The sequence below is a fragment of the Moschus berezovskii genome, chromosome 4 (assembly GCF_049115385.1).
Source record: "Moschus berezovskii isolate FMDL1 chromosome 4, NW_MosBer_1.0, whole genome shotgun sequence".
Lineage (NCBI taxonomy): Eukaryota > Metazoa > Chordata > Mammalia > Artiodactyla > Moschidae > Moschus > Moschus berezovskii.
The window spans coordinates 38,222,597-38,244,801 of record NC_142463.1 but is presented as its reverse complement, the minus strand read 5'-3'; the positions used below and the strand labels follow the sequence as shown (position 1 = coordinate 38,244,801).

Genomic DNA, 22,205 nt, shown 5'->3' with positions numbered 1-22,205 from the left:
TCTGATGCTGGGAGGGATTGGGGGCAGGAGGAGAAGGGGATGACAGAGAATGAGATGGCTGGATGGCATCACCGACTCGATGGACATGAGTTTGAGTGAACTCCGGGAGTTGGTGATGGACAGGGAGGCCTGGCGTGCTGTGATTCATGGGGTCGCAAAGAGTCGGACACGACTGAGCGACTGAACTGAACTGAACTGAACTGAATATTCCATTGGGTATATGTACCACGGCATCTTTTTCCATTCATCTGTTGATAGACATCTAGGTTCCTTCCATGTCCAAGCTATTGTACATAGAGATGCAGTAAACACTGGGGTACATATACCTTTTTCAATTTTGGTTTCCTCAGGGCATATGCCCAATAGTAGGATTGTTGGGTCGTATGGTAGCTTTATTACAAGTTTTTAAAGGACTCTCCATACAGTTCTCCATAGTGACTGTATCAATTTGCATTCCAACCAACAATGCAAGAGTGTGACCTTTTCTCCACACCCTCTTCAGAATTTATTGTTTGTCAAATTTTTGATGATGGCCATTCTGACTGGTGTGAGGTGATCCCTCATTGTACTTTTGATTTGCATTTCTCTAATAATGAGTGATGTTAAGTATTTTTTCATTTATTTATTAGTCATCTGTATGTCTTCTTTGGAGAAATGTCTGTTTTGGTCTTTTGTCCACTTTTTAGTTGGGTTGTTTGCCTTTCTGGTATTGAGTTGAATGAGCTGCTTGTATATTTTGGAGATTAATCCTTTATCAGTTATTTGTTTGCTATTATTTTCTCCCATTCTGAGAGTTGTCTTTTCACCTTGCTTATAGTTTCCTTTGCTGTGCAAAAGCTTTTAAGTTAATAGGCCCCATTTGTTTATTTTTATTTCTATTACTCTGGGAGGTGGATCATAGAATATCTTGCTGTGATTTATGTCTAAGAGTGTTTTGCCTATGTTTTCTTCTAAGATTTTTATAGTTTCTTGTCTTATATTTAGGTTTTTAGTCCATTTTGAGTTTAATTTAGTGTATGCTGTTAGGAAATTTTATAATTTCATTCTTCTATACAAAGCTGTCCGGTTTTCCCAGCACCACTTACTGAAGAGACTATCTATTCTCCCTTGTATGTTCTTGCCTCCTTTGTCAAAGATGAGATGCCCACTGCTTAGTTTTTTTAATGCTGAGTTTCAAGCCAGCTTTTTCACTCTCCTCTTTCACCCTCATCAAAAGACTCTTTAGTTCCTCTTCACTTTCTGCCATTAGAGAGGTATCATCTGCATATCTGAGATTGTTGATATTTCTCCCAGCAATCTTGATTCTAGTTTATGATTCATCCAGCCTGGCATTTTGCATGATGTACTCTGTATAGAAGTTAAATAAGCAGGGGGACAATATGCAGCCTTGACGTACTCCTATCTCAGTTTTGAACCAGTCAGTTGTTTCATGTCCTGTTCTAACTGTTGCTGCTTGACCTACATACAAGTTTCTCAGGAGGCAGGTAAGGTGCTCTGTGGTACTCCCATGTCTTCAGGAATTGTTAGGTTCATGGATCAAGGCTAATTGGATATGGTCAAGCAGGAGATGGCAAGATTGAACATTGACATCTTAGGAATCAGCGAACTAAAATGGATGGGAACAGGCAACTTTGTGGATATTATAGTAGCTTTATTCATAATTACCAAAACCTGGGACCAACCAAGATGCTTTTCATTAGGTGAATGAATATATTGTAGTATAACCAGATAACGGAAAGTTTTTCATCTTCAAAAAGAAATGAGCTATCAAGTCATGAAAAGGCATCAAGGCCTATGTATGGATGTGTGGGGCTAGAGGAGTAAAAGGAAAATCTGTGTACCTCCCATTCAAGTTTTCTGTAAATGCTCTAAAAAAATGAAGTCTGTTTAAATATATACACTTATTTATATTACATACTATGTTAATAAGTGCATTTAAGTTCATGACTGGGGATGGGGGAATGTTGTTTTTATAGGTATTGCCTTTCTCACTACTTATTACTTTTAGTCCCCAATTCTACTTTACCTAATAAATAATTTTGTAATTTTGCTACATGGGCTTTTAAAAATTACTCTTTGTATTAGTTAGAATTAGGTTCAGCTGCAAAGAACTGAGAACCAACATAACAGGAATCTAAGTGAGAGAGTAGATTTTTCTCTTCTACATGGAGGTCCTGAGATAAGCAGCCTAGGGCTGACACTGTGGCTGTTTTCTCAGGTCCTTGGGGACCAAAGTGTTCTATCCTTGCTACCCAACCATCCATACAGCATGGCTGTCATCCTCAAAATCCTAGACCATGGAACTAGAAGACTTCCCAGCATAATTTGATAAGGAGCCCTCATTCTGGTGGTAGCATCATTCCTCTGCAGGTTACCTTTTTGTGGGTTTAAGATAATGTTTGGGGGTTTCTCTAGTGGTTCAGTGGATAAGACTCCATGCTTCCATTGCAGGGGGTGTGGGTTCGGTTTCTGGTCAGGGAACTAAGATCCCACATACCAAGCAGCATGGCCAAAAAATAAAAAGATAGTATCTGGGATTTTCATCATCTCAGCTGTAACTTTCCAACTTTCTGCTCTAATGTCCCAACTCAACAACCCTTCAAGTCCACTGAAGCCTTCCATCACATTGATTGATCATCCATGGTAGCTGACATTGTCAGTCTGCACCTCACTGCCCCCACTCTCCATGAGCATACAACTGAACCGTTATCCCTTCCATTTTCCATCTTCTCTTGATCCCAACTCTCTCTCCCCCTGCCCCAACTACTATCCCATTTGTTTACTCATTTTTGCATCAAAGTTCCTGAAAAAGTAGTCAGTTCTCACTGTCTTCAATTCTCTCTCCCCTCAATCTCCCTCCAACTCACTCCATTCAGGATTTGTCCCAGGTCACCACTGAAAACTCTTCTGCTTTGCCAAACCCAGCAGTAGAGTCACAGTCCTGTCTTCCAGGAGATCAGGTTCCTTTGGAGTCAGAAAAGGTGTCGCTATTCCCATGGGATAAGCAAGTACTTGGCCTGCCAGGCTTTCGCACACCCATCAGTGTCCTTCCTGCCAGGACTGTTTGGTTTCATTGACATCAAGTATTGCCAGTTAATTATTTCGTAAGTTACAGAGCAGGGTCTGTGTTTCTGATGGCCCACAGGCCTGTGTGTATGCAGACTGTCATTAGCGTACTGACATGTCATTCTCCCTCCAGAAAACATGCATACTGACATGGTGAGTTCAGCAGCAAGCATTTATGGGAAGCCCAGCTCAGTGGAGGCTCCTGCTCCAGCTCAGGTGATAGAATCAAGGCTGAGCCACCTTGCGGGACGGGGCAGGGGGAGAGAGGAATAATGGGAGGAAAGATGAATCATCATCATCCATCCATCTCACAAACAGAACAAAAATCTAAGAAGCCTTGACACATTCAGATTCTCTGCATTTGGAATCTGAAATAATCTGAAAACGAAAACTGGGAGCTTCTCTTTGCAGGAGCTATCCTTTTTTTTTTTTTTCTGATCATGCAGCATTTGGGATCCTGATGAAGGGTGGAGCCTGAGCCCTCTGCGGTGGAAGACAAAGTCTCAACCGCTGGACCTCAAGTGAAGTCCTGGCTCACTAAAAGCATTTATCAAGTAAAACAGTAGTTCTCCAACTGGGCCCACTTCAGCCCCACTCTCTGTCTCAGTCACTTCCACCCCAGGAGCTCAATTTGCTTGGAGCAACCTGCTTGGAGCAGTTTGACCTCTTTCTTTGAACAGTTAATAGATTCTAGCTACCCAATATTTCACCCCAGGGCTCCCAAATTTGGCTCTAATAGCTGAGGCTATTTGAATTATTCTCAATTTTCACTATAGTATTTTCTTTTTTTTGGATTATGAGCCAAAATGTCTTTATTTTATTTTATTTATGCTGCTCATGGGTATTTTTATTCAAGCTTATATTGATTACTTTGTAACTTATACTTATTTGTGTAATTTTTTTTATTAATTTTTTTTTTTAGTTTTTATTGGAGGCAAAGGTGCAGAATAGTTGATTGTTAGGACCCTTAGGGCATCCCTTATACTGGAGGTCCATTCATTAGCACTGAGATGTTATTCTAGGCAGCTGTATGAACACAAGTGGTCTCACCACCAGGTTGGTCCTGGAAGCAGGTACAGCCCATTCCTATCTCGTGCCTGGGTGAATTTCATGTACGAGGTTTGCCCCCACTCCTGATTTTTATAAACCTGGACCGTTACTAATAGGTAACTCTGAGTTCCTTGTTTCTACCTTTGCTTCCTGTGCCATGACTATTAAAGGGTCCTGATATGATTCAGGCTTTGTAAGAACTGTTTTTCCAACTATGAACACAACAGAAAACAATCCACTTTTCCATTTGACTCAAATTTTAATAATTGAATAAAATATATTTAAAAATACATTATGAAGAGACCAGTCATCAAAACCAGGTTTCTCTAGAACAGAATTTCTCAACCTTTAAAAAATTTTTTTGTGATTTCCCTTCTAAGGAGATTTTTTGGAGAATTTTCCAAATCATTCTTATCCCCATAAAATTTTAATATCACAGATATACTGTATGTCTGTTTATTTACTGTGGCCTCTTGGAGGGCCATGAAACATTGTAATATCTAAGATCTTGTCACCCTCATTTGAGAACACATGCTCCAGGACAATTGGCTAAGAAATTAGGAAACTAGGGAAAAGATTATTCAACATGACATCATCTGTTTTTTTCATCCATAGCTCCCATTTCTTTTATAAAAAAATTATTTATTTTTTAAGAAAAACTTTTCTTTAATGTATACTTGATTTACAGTATTAGTTCCAAGTGTATAACATGATTAAATATTTTTATAAATTATACTCCACTTAAAGTTATAACAAAATAATGGCCACATTTACCTGCGCTGTTCACATATCCTTACTGAAAGTGTTTAGTTGCTTAGCTGTGGCCAACTCTTTGTGACCCGTGGGACTATAGCCTGCAGGCTCCTCTGTCCATGGAATTCTTCAGGCAAGAATACTGGAGTGGGTTGCCACTTCCTTCTCCAGGGGATCTTCCCAACCCAGGAATTGAACCCAGGTCTCCTGCACTGTAGGCAGATATTTTACTATCTGAGCCACCTATCCACCTGTTCCATATATTCTTATTGCTTGTTTGTTTTTTATTTTTTTCAATTTGGAATATAATTGCTTTACAATGTTGTGTTAAGCATAGCTCCCACTTGTTTATCTGGCGTCCGGAATGCAGTTGGTACTGTGGTGCCCTTCTTCAACCAAAGTCTCAACAACACATGCCCCTCCAGGTGATGGGCCAGGGACTGGTGTGGACTTGAGCCCCCTTGTTTAGTAGGGGCCAGAGCTACTGTCAGAGCACTAATAAGACCTTTTTTTTCTCGGGTCTATGTTTACTTATCTCCACCTTGCAATCCTGCTAGCTATCTTTGTTTGTCAGACTTACTTGACACACTAACAGTTTAAAATGTGCTGGTTAATTGGGTGTTGGGATTAAGTTCAAGATGACTGAGAATGTTCCATGTGTGAATTGAGGCTATAGAGTCTCTTCAGGAAAAAAACCTGAACTGGCATATATGCCAAGGCAGTTTCCTTTAGGGTACCTTTCAGTCAAACTAGTACTCCTAGTCCCAAAGTGGAGCTAACCCAGGAGAAGAGCCCTTGTGGTCAGCCTAGAGAGGATCCAGTCGAGGTGAGTGGGATGCTGGAGGGACTTGGGAGAGATGTAACCAAGACAAAATAAAGCCAGTCAATTGTCTCACGTGTTTGAACTTCTTAAGAGGAGATTTATACTTCTGTACCAGAGTTTGAAGATTAAAAGGTGATGGTTACCTAGAAAATGAAACAAACAAAACCAAAGCAATTAACTTGAGAGAAAACCAAATGTTGTATAATAAAGTTAATTATAATACATAGTTCTAATAAAGTTAACATTGAGTATTGATGTTAGGCTGGGGTATCTTTTGATCCCCAGTATTTCCAGTTCCTAATCTCTTCCTCCAGGGATACTTGAATACTATTTAGCATTTGCTGATGTTTCTCATACGTATGATGAAAACTGACCATTTATTCCCATTACCTCTCAATGAGTCACCATGATCTTTAAATGAATGCCATCATAGATGAGGGAGAATCTTCTATTAGAGACTTTCTCTCCAAAAGGGGACTCTTCCTCATATCAAAATTATATCCATTCCAGAACTGGGCATCAACCCATGAAGAAGGAGAGCTATGCCCAGTGCTGAGACGTGTATGGTGTCCCTGACAGAGATTAAGCTTGGATAAGAATAATCCTGAAACTTCCAGATTTGGAAGGGAGATCAATTGCAGTAAAAATATCACTGGACAGGGGTAAGGTGGAGAGTTGGGTCTCATCAGGATGACTTTTGACTGGGGCTTTAGGATCCTGAAAGAATCATCTCCATATTCTCTTACCACATTTTTAGTTTCCCATGTTGCTGCTATAACAATTTATTAAAAACCTAGTGTGTGTGTGTGCTTAGTTGCCATATCTGACCCTGTGCGACCCTGTGAACTGGGGCCTGCCAGACTCCTCTGTCCATGGAATTTTCCTAGTAAGAACACTGGAGTGGGTTGCCATTTCCTACTCCAGGGGACCTTCCCAACCCAAGGATGAAACCCTCATATCCAGTGTCTCTTGCATTGACAGGTGGATTCCTTACCCCTGTACCGCTGGAAAACACAACCCAAATTATGTTATAGTTCTGGAGGTCAAAAACCTGAGATCAGTTTCCCTAGCTAAAGTCGAGGCCTTGTCAGGGCTGCACTCCTTCTGGAGGCTATAGGGGAGAATCCGGGTTTTTCTAGCTTCCAGAGGCTGCCCACATTCCTTGGCTTATGGCCCCCTTTCATCTTTGAAGCCAATAAATTCATCACTTTGACCACTACTTCTACTGTTAGATCTTCTCTGACTCTGACACTCCTGCTTCCTTCCTATAAGGACCCATGTGACAACACTGGGACCATCTACCTGGATTTTCCAGGAAAATCTCCCCAACTTATGATCCTGAATTTAATCACTTCTGTGAGTTCCTTTTGCCTTATGATGTCTGGTGGATTAAGACATGGACAACTTTGGGGCATCATTATTTTGCCTGCCACACTAGGGATTCTAGGTAGTGGATCTGATGGGGGGGATGTTGAAAATGGTGGCATCAAATGGAGGGGCTGTGACCACAACCCTCTAACTCTAGATCTAGAAAAAATAGGACAACCTTGACTCACAGCTTTCTTCACACTCTGCCTCCCAAATAACTCCGGCTCAGGTGGTTGGATGCCATTGTGACCTTTGTCTTCACCTGACCCAGGGAGGTATTGGACTTGCAGTTTCCCCATCTTTGCAGATCTGCAGGTTTCTGAATAAACTTCTGGAGCTGTGCCTCAGGCTGTCAGCATGCTATCGAGAGTCCTGGAGAGTGGCCTGGAGAATAATTTAATTTGACGGCCACCCTGTGACACCCCTACCCCCAAGCTTGCATTTACTATGGCTTATTTAGAGTTAAAACTCTCATTCTCCTACTGGTGGACTGCTTGAAGTCAGAGCACCCTGTGCTATCCAGGGTAAACCCTCCTCATCCCTGGGAAAGCCTCAGTGTCCTGGGGACAATTGACCTCACTTTGAGGAAGCTAAAAAGCCCAGGGGAAGAGGGCCATGAAACCTTCCTTGCTCACCTTCCATGCAGAGTCCCTTGCTAGGGGCTCTCCTTGCTAGGCCGTTGTTTTTGTGTCCTCATTTTGTCATTGGAGCCATTCCTCCAGTCCTATCGCCTCACTGGGGAGGCAATAGACCACAGTGGGGCTCCGTGTTGCTAGGAGAAACTTTGTATTTGAAATCACTAAGGCCCCAGGGTGCTGGGAGGGCTCAAAGTCACTGCAGCTGGCACCTCTGCCACAGGATGTACTGTAGGCCTGGTAGAGAATTTCTTTCTGATATCTCCTGAGGTAGGGAGGAGACTTAACCTTTGAATAAAGTTTGAATGTTACATAATGTACTGGGTGGTTTTATTTCTGAATTTATTTCTGTGTTCTATGGGCTTTGAGAATGATCAAAAAAACTCCCTGAGTTTTCAAGAGGTATGGGAAGAATTCTCCCATATTTAAAGAGATGGTAGAAAACAAAGTGAAATTACATTCTGATTACATACCACAAGCCAGTTCAAATGACCTCCCCTTCCAAGTAGCATCCTCCATTGGAGGCCACTTGATCACTTGAATGGGGGACAGGGAGTAGATTTGGAACTGGAAGAATTTCCTCCTTGGGAAACAATTGGCCACTGTGGGGGGACAGACCATCTGGGGCCAATACAGAAGCAGCTTTTTTCCCAAGAGGAATGCTAAGCACATAGATACCCTGACCCTCGCTGTTCCAGTTCTTGTTAGGATCCTCTGTTCCAGACCCTGTAATAGGACCTGCAGGTCACCCCTGTTCTGTGGCTGCTGAGTGGAGCCTGGGTTCCTATGACAGCTTTTCAGACTGGGGCTTGGCACTGCTTCCCGTTATCCATATCAGCCTGGGTCACTGCAAGGGAGCAGGAAGATTTCTGTGTATGTGACTATTGGGTGACCGGCAGAAGGGAGCAGGACCAGGGAAACCATCTCTCCTCTGGTGAGCACTACTGGCTCAGCTGGTAAAGTGCCTGCCTGCAGTGCGGGAGACTCGGGTTTGACCCCTGGGTCAGGAAGATCTCCTGGAGAAGGCAATGGCAACCTGCTCCAGTGTTCTTGACTTTCATGGACAGAGGAACCTGGTGAGCTACAGTCCACAGGGTTGCAAAGAGTCAGACACAACTGAGCAACTAACACACTCTCCACTGTGTGCCAGGCACTGAGCTGGAACTTGATGGACTCATGCACCTTCACCAAATGCTCTCAACAGCTCCATGAGATGGGTGTTATGATCCCCATTTTGTAAGGGAACTAAAGTTCTACACCGTCAGAGATCCAGCAGGAAACAGGTGGTATACTTAGGGGAGTTAATCAAACAGAGTTTAAGGAATGGACTATTTACAGAGGTGTGAACAGAGTTAAAGGAACGCAAGTGACGATGAAACCATGAGGGATTAGCAACAGCTGGAAGTCATTATCACCCCTAGGTCTAAAGGGAAGGAGGACGGAGAGACTGACCCAGACAGGAGACAGCTGGAGCTGGGAGAGAGTCAGATGGCCAAAACACGGCCTTACAACAAGGCAGGGAGGTGGGGGTGGGGGTACTGAATATACTGATACTGCTCTCTCTTCTGGGGAAGGCAATGGCAACCCACTCCAGTACTGTTGCCTGGAGAATCCCATGGATGGAGGAGTCTGGTGGGCTGCAGTCCATGGGGTTGCGAAGAGTTGGACGTGACTGAGCGACTTCACTTTCACTTTTCACTTTCACACATTGGAGAAGGAAATGGCAACCCACTCCAGTGTTCTTGCCTGGAGAATCCCAGGGACGGGGGAGCCTGGTGGGCTGCCGTCTATGGGGTCGCACAGAGTCGGACACGACTGAAGCGACTTAGCAACAGCAGCAGCAGCAGCAGCAGCAGCTCTCTCTTCTCCCACTGTTTTCATCCACTGGGCTCCCACCACTGCTTTCCAGTGGCCAAACTAGATGAGGGCAGGAACATCTAGATGATGCAGCCCGTAGAAGTTAGCTGGGTGAGGGGCAGAGGGGCTAGTCCACATTCTGAGAAATTAAGCAGTTTGGCCCAAAGTCTTGTGCTGAAATTTAAACCACGGTCTTCTTAAATCCAGAGTACACACTGCTATCCTCCCGTTGTCGACATTATCAAGAAGAACAGCTGGAAACTGGAAGAAAAGACAGGTGAGGAAATTAAATTTCAACTCGTAGACCAACCCTACTTAAAGTTTAATCCAAAGAACACTGGACTTTTGTCACCAAGATACTCAACAAATGTTTTATTCTACACACACCCAGTTGGAACTCCAAAATGTGTTTAGCATGTTGAAGGTTCTGAGAAGTAATTAAACCTAATGCTTACTCAACTTAACTGACCATGATAACTTTTTTGTTTGCACACACTGTATTCTTGGAAACACACTTAGGGATATACTGTCATGAGAAATACAGGGGCTCCATAAAGAGTAATATATTAAGTTGGCGAAAAGGTTTGTTTTCGTGACATCTCACGGAAAAACTTGAATGAATCTTTTGGCCAACCCAATAGCTGCCGATGGACATGAGTTTGACTGAACTCCAGGAGTTGGTGATGGACAGGGAGGCCTGGCGTGCTGTGATTCATGGGGTCACAAAGAGTCGGACACGACTGAGCGACTGAACTGAACTGAATAGCTGCATTGTGGAGGGTGCCTTTGAAGAAGGCAGTGTGGGAAGTAGATCAAATAGAAGTCTCCTCTAATAATCCAAGTAAGAGATGAGAAGGACTTGAGTCTAGAAAGTTACAAGAAAAAGGAGAGGAAGAGCAGGGTGTTTTTTTTTTTTTTTTGGTGATTGGGATGAATAGTAATGTCATCCACCTGGAGGAGAAATTAGCCAGGGACTGCCACATATTCAGGCTAGGTTGGAATACATCAAGCACATGGTGATAAACAGCCATGTTTTAGTTGGAAATTGAGAATGTGAGATCGGGAGAATCTATTCTCCAACTATTTGGAGAATGGTTGCTGCTCGAAGTACACATTTGAAAACTAGCACATAGTTGACCTTCAAAGTCCAGGGAATAGTTGGCATCCCCCAGGCTGAGAACGTAGAGCAGAGGGCCTGTCTAGCTTGCCTTCAGGGTGTGATGGAGCCTGAAATATTAAGTAATTGAAATGACTTAAAATATCATGTATCCATGAACATAGCCTTTTTTTTTTTTTTTTTTTTAGGGAAGACTGTGTCCCATAGTTTTCAACATATTTTCAGACGTTTTCTTGCAAAAGAGAAGCTTAAGAACCTTTAAGAAGAAAGGAGAATGAAGAATGGAGACTGAAGAAGAGTCACCAAAGAAATCTGACCCCTTTCAGCCGGAGTAGTGGGAACAATGCAGGATGCAGGGACCTCAGGACCCATGGGGGCTGCCAGACTCAGAGCGGTAGGAAAGATTAGCAATTTCTGAGGAGCAGAGAGGTCCAGTATGATTGGGATAATCACACATTATCTACAGATACTCCTTTAGGTTCAGCAATTAAGAACATTCTGGTGGTCTCCACGAGAGCAGTGTCAGTAGGTTGCTGCGTGGGTGACATATAGAGGGTAGAATAGTCAGGGGCTTGGAAGGAGGTGGGGACTGAGAAGAGGAAAACTCCTTTGAGACACTTGTGGTCAAGGCAGGACTAAGATTGTCTGCTTTGATTTGGAAGTGAGAGCAATAAAATCAGTTTGGTAAGTAGGTCCACCCATGAAGACACTGCTTTAAAAAGAAAACTGGAACCCACAAACTGAAAGATAAAACAATGTCTCTTTCTGAATAACAAATACAACACATGGAATAAACACACACACACAAGCAGCAACTGAAAGTGGTCGGAGAGGGTCACAGTCAGGATAAATGTTGAAGGTCACAGTTGAGAGGACTTGCTTTTGATTTGAGCAGCTGGGGGGATGGTGTGACTTTGATAGGATTGGGGTAGAGTTGGTTAGAGTTCAAAAGCACAAGTTGCATTCTGAATCTTTTTTTAAATTTGACAAAGTTTATTTTTTTCCTACTTTATTGAAATATAATTGACACAGCATTGTGTAAGATTAAAGTGTACAATGCGATAATATGATATGTTTATATACTGCAAAACTTTTACCACAATAAGGTTAGTTAACACAGAGTTACCTATTAGTGTGTGTGTTAAAATCTGCTCTCTTAGAAACATTCATTTTTTTTAAAATTGGAGGATAACTGCTTTACAGTGTTGTGGTGGTCTCTGCCATATGTCGGTGCGAATCAGTGTAGCTTTCAAATACTGTTAACTGTGGTCACCATGCTGTACATCGCCAAAGTTACTCTTATTATTACTGAACACTTATACCTTTGACCACTTTCACCTCATTTCCTCCCCTGTCAACCTCGACAACCACCAATTTACTCTCTGTTTCTATGATTTTTTTAAAGATTCCACACATAAGTGAGAACATATGTTAGTTGTCTTTTTCTCTCTGATATTTCACTTAGCATAATGCCTTCAAGTTTCATCCATGTTGTAGTTAATGGCAGGATCTCCTTCTTTCCATGGTTGAATGATATTCCAGTATGTATGTGTGTGTGTGTGCGTGACATTTTCTTTATCCATTCATCCACTGATGAACACTTAGATTGTTTCCAGGTCATTGTAATAATGCTGTGGTGAACATGGGGGTGCAGATTTCATTTTGAAGTTGGTAATTTTATTTCCTTTGAATATATACTCAGAAGTGGGATAACTGGATCATACGGCACTTCCATCTTAAGTTTTTGGGGAACCTCTGTACTATTTTGGTACGTAGTGTCTGTACCAATCTACATTCCCACAAACAATGTACAAAATGAAAGTTAAAGTCGCTCAGTCATGCGCAAATCTTTGCGACCCCATGGACTACATCCATGGGATTCTCCAGGCCAGAATATTGGAATGGGTAGTTGTTCCCTTCTCCAGGGGATCTTCCTGACTTAGGGATTGAACCCAGGTCTCCCACATTGCAGGCGGATTCTTTACCAGCTGAGCCACACAAGGATTCCCTTGGTTTTCCACATCCTCAATCGCAACAGTCTCTTGTCTTTTTGATATCAACCATTCTAACAGGTGTGAGGTGATAGCTTACTGTGTTTTGATCTGCATTTCCCTAATGATTACTGCTGTTGGGCACTTTTTCTTGTACCAGTTGGACATTTGTATGTCTTCTTTGGAAAAATGTTTATTCAGGTCCATCCTTTGTCCATTTTTAACTGAATTATTACATTTTAGCATTGAATATATGGGTTCCTCACATATTCTGGGTATTGACTCCTTATCAGATACAATGTATTTAGCAAATATTTTCTCCCATTACATTGGTTGCCTTTTTATTTTGTTGATCATTTCTCTTGCTGTGCAGATTTTTAGTTTGTTATAGTCCCATATATTTATTTTTGGTTTTGTTGCTTGTGTGGATATCTCAAATTATGTTAGTTTCAGGGGTCTATTAGATGTCCAAGTGGGAAAGTTGAGATGGACACAGGACCTGAATCTCAAGGAGAGGACAGGGCTGGAGATAACAATGTAAGAGCTATCATCTTTGGATGGTATTGGAGCTGTGGGCCTGTATGAGATCACCTTGAAAATGAGTATAGGTAGAGAAGATGCCCAAGGACTGAGCTCTTGGCACTCTTGCATGTAGAGGTTCAGAAGGAGGAGAAGGAGACTTTCACCTGGCCAAACCCAATTCAAAATGATCTTGTACCCCTAGGCAGAGCATTCTGGGAGAAGTTGATTTCTAGTTACAGTGCTGATAAACTATGTGTTCGGAATGACTCTTACAGGCTTGGGGTAGCAGTCATCTTAGCAGTATTGCCTGTTTTGCATTTATTGGCAGTCCCAGTTTGTACATGATGAAGTTAAAGCTCAGAGAAATGAAATGAAGATCAAAGATCATAGGAGCTTATTTAAATTTCAAGGACCAGGCCCATGAAAGGCATATTGCCATGCAGGTGGTGCTAAGCATAATTTCAAGAGCACCATTTCCATAAGCTATAGGGTGAGTGGCACCCTCTGGAGTTGTGCAGTACACAATATGCACAGCCATAGACAACAGCCAGTGCCCCTTTTCACTACATCTTGCTGTCTTGGCATCTTCCTTACAAAGTTCTGCTACCTTTAACATAAGCAGCTAAGTTCCTTCCAAAGTTGGCTGGTAAGAGGTTTAGTGCAGTGATTACAGGATTGTGCTTTGGAGTAAAACAGAAATTTGTTCTGGTCATAGCTGAGCATCTTACTTATTGTAGCCCCTTGAAGCTTTGGGTTCTTCGACTGTGAAATGAAGGAAATAAGAGCAGCTGCCTCAGAGGGTTGTATAAGCATTACAAGAAAGAAGAAGTGAAGAAAGTAGAGCAGGCTTTACTTGATACTTTTTGCCTGGTATTAACTCATTTTTGTTTGTAACTGCAACTTCCTCAGCCTAGACCTTGGTTCTTAGGGGAGATTGAAGGTTTTAATGGAAAAGATGGGAATCAGATTGGGTTCAAATCCACAAGTTAATGAAAAGGGAACCATAGATCAGGAATAATTGTGTGTGACAGATATGAAGCTTGGTGTGTGAAGAAAACAATTTGGGTGGCTTTGTTTGGGTCTGCTACTCTTCCTGTTCAGAAAAATTTTTGTTGTATTTCAAGTTTTTGGAAAGTCATTTGTCATTAATTTGATTTTGTTTCTATTTAGTCTGTGCACAAGAGGAATTCCAGGGTTGTGTGAAGAAGGAAATCTGGGGAAATGTCTGAGGTGTAGGATACTGGTCCTGTCATTCCACTGTGAGGCAAGGCATTAGGAAGCTACAGGCAGGGAAACCCAAGGGGTTTAAATCTATTTACAACCTTGTTACAGTATATCCTGTTTTCCCCCTGCTGTGCTGGGCTGAGTACCTAACAGAAGACTCTCCCACATATCTGAAAATAATATGAGATTCTGATTCTGACTATAGTGTCTGTGAGAAATTGAAACAGTATGTTTTTATTTTATTTTTGTCAAAGATGCATAATGTTTTCCAGGTTTTTCTGCTTTTCTCTGTTCTTTAAAGAAACGAGAGGAAAAAGGCTGGTCCTGAAAAGTGGAGGGGGAGACTGCTGGCCAAGAGCCCAGGATTTTCCTTTTGGCCTCAGAAAGACTCATGAAGATGGTTTGAGTTTTAAATCATGTTCAAGGGGGAAAAAATTGTGTTCTGGAATCTGACATCATGGTCCTCTGTGGCATTTCACCCTCACCTAAAACAACCACAATAAGTTGATGGTGGAAAAAGTTGCTTTTGAATGTTTATTCAAATCACTTATTTTAAAATACCTCAATTCAGTGAAAGAATACAGCTGGGTCATCCCACTTCTGCCATCTCCATGCATAACTCCTCCCACAGGAATGAGACCAATGGGTGACTTCCTTGGCCACCTTCAAGAATGGACAAGGTAAATCCTTTCAAGAGCGGGAATGATCAATCTATTTTTTTTTTTAATTTTGGAAAAAATTATACTATATACAACAGTAGAGAGACTAGCATAATGAGACCCCGTGTAACCATCATCCAGCTTAATAATTATCAATTAATAATCCATTTAGTTTTCTTTATCCTCTCTACTTCCTGAAAGCTAGAGTATTTTGGAGCAAATGTCAGCTATTGAATCATTTTTCTGTAAACAGGTATGCGCATTAAAAATATAAGAACTATTAAAAAATATCACTGGAAGAATTTCTACATTAAAAAAAATTATGTCTTTTTTATCATTATATATCCAGCCTGTGGTCTAACTTCCTGATTGTCTCATAAGTGTTAACTATTTTTAGTTAGAATCAGGATCCAAATGAAATCCATGTATTGAACAGTTGATATATTTAAGCCTATTTTAAACCTAAAGATCACCCTCCTTCCTTTTTCTTCTTTTCCTTGCAATTTATTCATTGAAAAATCTGGGTCAGTGCCTTGTAGAGTTTTCCATACAGTCTGTATTTCCTTGATTTCATCTTTCTCTGAACTTTGGACATCCTATAAATTCGTGGTTAGAGCTAGAGACTTAATCAGATTCCAATTTGAATTTGTTGGCAAGAATACTTCCTGGATGATGTATATTTCCATCAGGAGACACATAAAGTCTTGTTGTTTCTTTTTTTGTGATATTAGCAACTATTGGTGATCATTTTATAGATCTATTCAGTTCAGTTCAGTTCAGTCGCTCAGTCGTGTCCGACTCTCCGCGACCCCATGAATCACAGCACGCCAGGCCTCCCTGTCCATCACCAACTCCCGGAGTTCACTCAAACCCATGTATACAGAGTCGGTGATGCCATCCAGCCATCTCATTCTCCGTCGTCCCCTTCTCCTCCCGCCCCCAACCTTTCCCAGCATCAGAGTCTTTTCCAGTGAGTCAACTCGTCGCATGAGGTGGCCAAAGTATTGCAGTTTCAGCTTTAGCATCAGTCCCTCCAATGAACATCCAGGATTGATCTCCTCTAGAATGGACTGGTTGGATCTCCTTGCAGTATAAGGGACTCTCAAGAGTCTTCTCCAACACCACAGTTCAAAAGCATCGATTCTTCGGCGGTCAGCCTTCTTCACAGTCCAACTCTCACATCCATACATGACCACGGGAAAAACCATTGCCTTGACTAGACGGACCTTGGTTGGCAAAGTAACGTCTCTGCTTTTTAATATACTATCAAGGTTGGTCATAACTTTCCTTCCAAGGAGCAAGCGTCTTTTAATTTCATGGCTGCAATCAGCATCTGCAGTGATTTTGGAGCCCAAAAAAACAAAGTCTGACACTGTTTCCACTGTTTTTCCATCTATTTCCCATGAAGTGATGGGACCAGATGCCATGATCTTTGTTTTCTGAATGTTGAGCTTCAAGCCAACCTTTTCACTCTCCTCTTTCACTTTCATCAAGAGGCTTTTGAGTTCCTCTTCACTTTCTGCCATAAGGATAGTGTCATCTGCATATCTGAGGTTATTGATATTTCTCCCGGCAATCTTGATTCCAGCTTGTGCTTCTTCCAGCCCAGCGTTCCTCATGATGTACTCTGCATATAAGTTAAATAAGCAAGGTGACAATATACAACCTTGACGTACACCTTTTCCTATTTGGAACCAGTCTGTTGTTCCATGTCCAGTTCTAACTGTTGCTTCCTGACCTGCATACAGGTTTCTCAAGAGGCAGGTCAGGTGGTCTGGGATTCCCATCTCTTTCAGAATGTTCCACAGTTTATTGTGATCTTGGCAATAATCAAATTAGGTCATTCCTTTACAAAATATTTAGCTGAAATTTATAAAGAGAAACTTCTTCTAATCCACTACTTGGCTGAAATAACAGATTGTATAGCAAAGAGGCTAAGTGCTTGATGTTTTTCCTTTGTTTACCAGTTTTCAAAATAGTGAGTTGCTCCCTAGGGTCCTCCAAACATGACCAGTGCATTTTTCTTTTCTTTTTTTTTGACCAATGAGTACTTTAACATACCATAATAAATTCTTGGATTTTTAATATGCTTGATGGTTTCCATATATTACTGTGATTATTCCTATTAGTGTTCAGTTGTACTATCTTTGGCTAGCGCGATTCTCTTTAAGTTAGCTCCTTCTGACACAATGTTAGTTGTTTTAGTTTCCTTGCTTTCTCTCAAAGCAACACAATACAAGCTCATCTTGTAATTTTCCACCCCAGATTTGGAATCCTCTATTTCTCCAAGGGGGCTTCCCTGGTGGTTCAGACAGTAAAGAATCTGCCTACAATGCAGGAAACCTAGGTTTGATCCCTAGATCAGGAAGAACCCCAAGAGAAGGAAATGGCAACCCACTTCAGAATTCTTGCCTGGAGAATTCCATGGACAGAGGAGCCTGGCAGGCTACAGTCCATAGCGTTGCAAAGAGTCGGACACAACTGAGCAACTAACACTTCTACTATTTCTCCAAGGAGCTCTGGCTCTTTTTGGTGGAAAATAGGATTTAAAGATCACAATCTGTACTACATGTTTTATTCTACTTGGTTGGTTATTTGTTTCTAGGCCTTTTCCATGGACAGAGCTAGAAACTATCATTTTGTTTTAAAGCTATATCATGATTCATACTGATACTTCCATTTCAAATTCAAGATTTCAGGATTTTTACTTAACCTCATCAGTCTTATATTTCCTTTCCTTAGTGTCAATTGTTTCCTCTCATGCTGATTAACATTATTAAAGGTGTTATTTAATAACACTGTTATTAAAGATGGAATTAAAGAGATTCCAAAATCTTTCCACAGCAGAACACAATGCTGCTTTCCTCCCTACATGAATCATTAATTTGGATGACGGAAAGGGTAACTTAAATTTTAAAAATTAAAATTGAAATGACTGTGTTTGGGTGCTCTCCTATAGGTTTTCTTTTAGAGAAGCTAAAGTCTCAGGACTTTAAGCCTTTTGTCTTCTGATTATCTTAAAGGATTGATTGGAAAACCAGCCTTCATTTTTCCAACCAGTTCCCAGAAATGGTTAAATCAGTCTCAGGGGGACCCGCCGGCTTCCAGAGAAGCAAGAGTGCAGATAGACTTGATGTTTTTAGTAGTTTGAAGTTTAACCACAGATCACCATGCTGTTTACCTCCAGAGCCACTCATGGAGTTATGAGGTTCTCAAACCACTTCTGGATTTTCAAAGCTATCAGTGTGAGGTTTGGGGAGGAAGACAGATGCTAGGATCCTGAGTGGGATACTTATTTAGGAGAACAGATTAGAAAAGTTAAGGGAAGTATCTTCACCATTTTAATAACCACAGCATAACTACTGTTTGTTGTTCTCATGGGGCTTATCATCTCACTGACTTAGGAGAAGTAGATGTCTATTTCACACAAACTTACCTGAATGCCACTCCTCATGGGGGAGAACCTAAGAAAGAGATATTTCCCAAGGTCTTATCTTAACCTCAGTAGCTTCCAGTGAGGGGGTTAGTGGATATTTCACCTCACTGAGTTATAGAATTACAGAATGACAGAGATGGAAAGTCCCTGAGTCATCTAATCAAGTTTTCAACTTCCTCAAAGATAAAGACCTAGAGCCTTTGTTTTAAAAGAAACAAATGAACAAGCAAGCAAACAAAAAAATGAACAAACAACTTAGATTCATTTAATCAGAAATTCAAACATAGGATTTAGTAATTTCAATGTTTAACTACTACTCCCAGGGATTCTCATCTTTGGGGAAATATTAAAAACAGTATAATCCCACACCTTCATTCTTCAGATGGTGAGATTGAAATATACATAGGAAATGATTTGTCAAAGTCACCCTACGGGAGAAGAAAAATTAATATTCCTGAAGGACACACACCCTATAGTTCCTACCCATGAACGCATCCATTTATGTATGTGTGTGTGTGCTTAGTCATTCAGTAGTTTCCGACTCTTTGTGACTCATTGGACTGTAGCCTGCCAGGTTCCTCTGTCCATGGATATTTCAGGATAAGCATATTGGGTTGCCATTTCCTTCTCTGGGGGAGCTTCCCAACCCAGGGATTGAACCTGTATCTTCTGCGTCTCCTGCATTGGCAGGTAGATTCTTTAGCTGCTGAATCCTCAGGGAAGCCCCCCACATATGTATATCTACATATATTTTTTAGAAATGTGTTGGTTATGTCATTGACCAGTGGAAAGAAGATTGTATAAATATTTGTGTGTGTGTGGCTAAATCCATGGTAAGAAAGAACTTCTAAATTCATTGTACTTTTTGTTTAGCTTTATAATCCATAAAAGTCTTTATCACAGCAAAGTGTGTTTTCAGAACTTAGCTTTCTTGGGAAATGTAGACTTTGAAATGCAAACATATCTACTTGCACAAAGAGCTTCAGTGAGTCAGAAGGCCTGTTTAAAGAAAAACCAACATCCAAAATTGAAAGCAAGATGAAAGCATAATACGTGGATTATTTCCCGTATCTTGAACATTGGCCAGAGTTTATTCACGTATACTCACATTAGATCAGCATGTCACAAGGAACATTGTCGTGGAGACGTTAATAGGTGTCCTGCCAGCAAAGATTTTTCTTTATCAAAGTTTGGGATATGCTGCATTAAGCTACCCTGTCTTGGAAATACAGAAAGCATATTAGCCTGCTGCCTTTGGGCTCCAAGGCAGAGTAAGAAATATTAATAGAATACCTAGCCTGTGGCACAGCAGGGAATTCATTCTATGGAAGCAGGCTAACTTGTGAGGGCTGATGCCTTTCTCCCATCCTAGGGACTCAGAGGGCAGCAACCCATGGTCCTGGTTCCTCATTCCCTGCTCTGACCCCTGAACTTCAGCCACACTCCCATGCACAACAAGGGAGACATCAGGAGCTCTGTCCTCGTGGTTGCTTTGGCAGAACAAATACTGAAATTGGAATTATACATAAAAGAGTAGCATGACTCCTGTGCAAGGATGACACAAATTCGTGAAGCATTCCATATCTTTATGAATTTATTTACAAAGCAGAAATAGTGTCCCAGATATAGAAAACAAACCTATGGTTACCAGGGGGAAAGGCAGTGGGGGAGAGATAAATTGGGAGATTGGGATTGACATATGCACACTACTATACATATAAAATAGATAACAAATAAGGACCTATTGTATAGCACAGGGAACTCTACTCAGTGTTCTATAATAACTATATGGGAAAGGAATCTGAAAAAGAATAGATATATGGAGAAGACTCTTGAGAGTCCCTTGGACTACAAGGAGATCCAGCCAGTCCATCCTAAAGGAGATCAGTCCTGGGTGTTCATTGGAGGGACTGATGCTAAAGCTGAAGCTCCAATACTTTGGCCACCTAATGCGACGAGTTGACTCACTGGAAAAGACTCTGATGCTGGGAGGGATTGGGAGCGGGAGGAGACGGGGACGACAGAGAATGAGATGGCTGGATGGCATTACTGACTCGATGGAGGTGAGTTTGAGTGAACTCTGGGAGTTGGTGATGGACAGGGAGGTCTGGCGTGCTGTGATTCATGGGGTTGCAAAGAGTCGGACAGGACTGAGCGACTGAACTGAACTGAACTGATGTGTATAACTGATTCACCTTGCTGTATACCTGAAACTAACACAATATTGTATATACTTCAATAAAACTTTTTTAAAAATAAAAATTAAAAAAATGAAAGTGAAAAAGTGGATATATGTAAATGCATAGCTGATTTGGGGCTTCCCAGTGTGAACTCCGGGAGTTGGTGATGGACAGGGAGGCTTGGCGTGCTGTGATTCATGGGGTCGCAAAGAGTCTGACACGACTGAGCGACTGAACTGACTGACTGATGATTCAGTGGAAGAATCCACCTGCCAATGAAGGGGAAATGGGTTCGATCCTTAGGTCAGGAAGATCCCCTGGAGGAAAAAACGGCAACCCATTCCAATATTCTTGTGTGGGAAATCCCATGGGCAGAGGAGCCTGGTGGGGCTCTCTGGGACTGCAAAGAGTTAAACAACTAAACAACAAAAACATAACTGATTTACTTTGCTGTACACCTAAAATTAAGACAACATTATAAATCACCTATACTCTAATAAAAATTAAAAAAAAAAAGAGAGTTCTATTCTCTCACTTGTAATTTTATTTTATGATCATTACTTTTCTATGGCTGTATCAAGATAGTCTATTCCTGAAAGTCTAGTCTAGTCTAGTTTTCCCCAATCTTCAGGAAAATATATTACCTCAATAGATGAATTTAACATTTAAAAAATTTCAATTTCTTCCATAATTTCCTCTTAAATCTTTAGGCTTGCTACTCCTTTTACAGATTCAAGTCAAGTAAAACAATGCACTGTCTTATACAATGGCATCATAGGTTGTTTTCAGTTGAATAGATCATAATAGTTCACGGCCATGCAAAGAGCTCTGAGGTACTTAGCCCTACCAGGACCCATGGATTGAATATGCTGCTACCTGCCCTTTTGAGGGCTGACACCAAAAGTGGTCACCCCGACTGTGATCATGCAGCTCTTGTACCAGCTTTCATGAAGACATTATTCAATAGGTCACCCCATATATGTCCTATGAAAAACCACAATGTAAATTACCTGACAGTTTGGTGTCAGGAACTACTATGTCTTCTGAAGGACTGAAAAGAGTCTAGCAAATGCATATATTTACTAGTTTTTATGGATGAATAAATGAATAGGAGTACATCAGGTTCAGGGTGAGAGAAGACAGAACATGGCTTGTTTCTTAAAATCAGATACTCTATGACACATGGCATGTTCTGTTTTGCTTTGGTTGCTGGGAAGCTTAGCTCTAAATTAATGCTTAATGCAATAACTATATTAACCCAGGTTCCAGTCTCAATCATTGGCCTCCTTCCCAGATCCTTTATTTGCATCATTCTGTTGTACATGCATTTTTGTTAGCAGCAGTTTTAGACTGTTGTAGATGTATAATAAAGTGATATAAGAGGTCTGAAGTAGGATACACTGTGGTTCAAGCTGGCTGATTGTTGGACAAATCACTTATGTTCTCTATGGCTTAGTTTCCTCATCTATTATGGGGAATGTTGAGAGGATTAGATAAGCAACGCTTAGGAATTGCTCAGCAGAG

The 22,205-nt window shown here is 41.2% G+C and overlaps 1 non-coding gene across 1 annotated transcript; it reads left to right on the top strand.

Annotated features, from left to right (window-relative positions):
• Positions 1-19,987: 19,987 nt before the first annotated feature.
• LOC129541866 (U6 spliceosomal RNA) lies at positions 19,988-20,089 on the top strand. Its single transcript, XR_008682921.2, has one exon. It is a non-coding gene; the product is annotated as a U6 spliceosomal RNA (small nuclear RNA).
• The last annotated feature ends 2,116 nt before the right edge of the window (positions 20,090-22,205 follow it).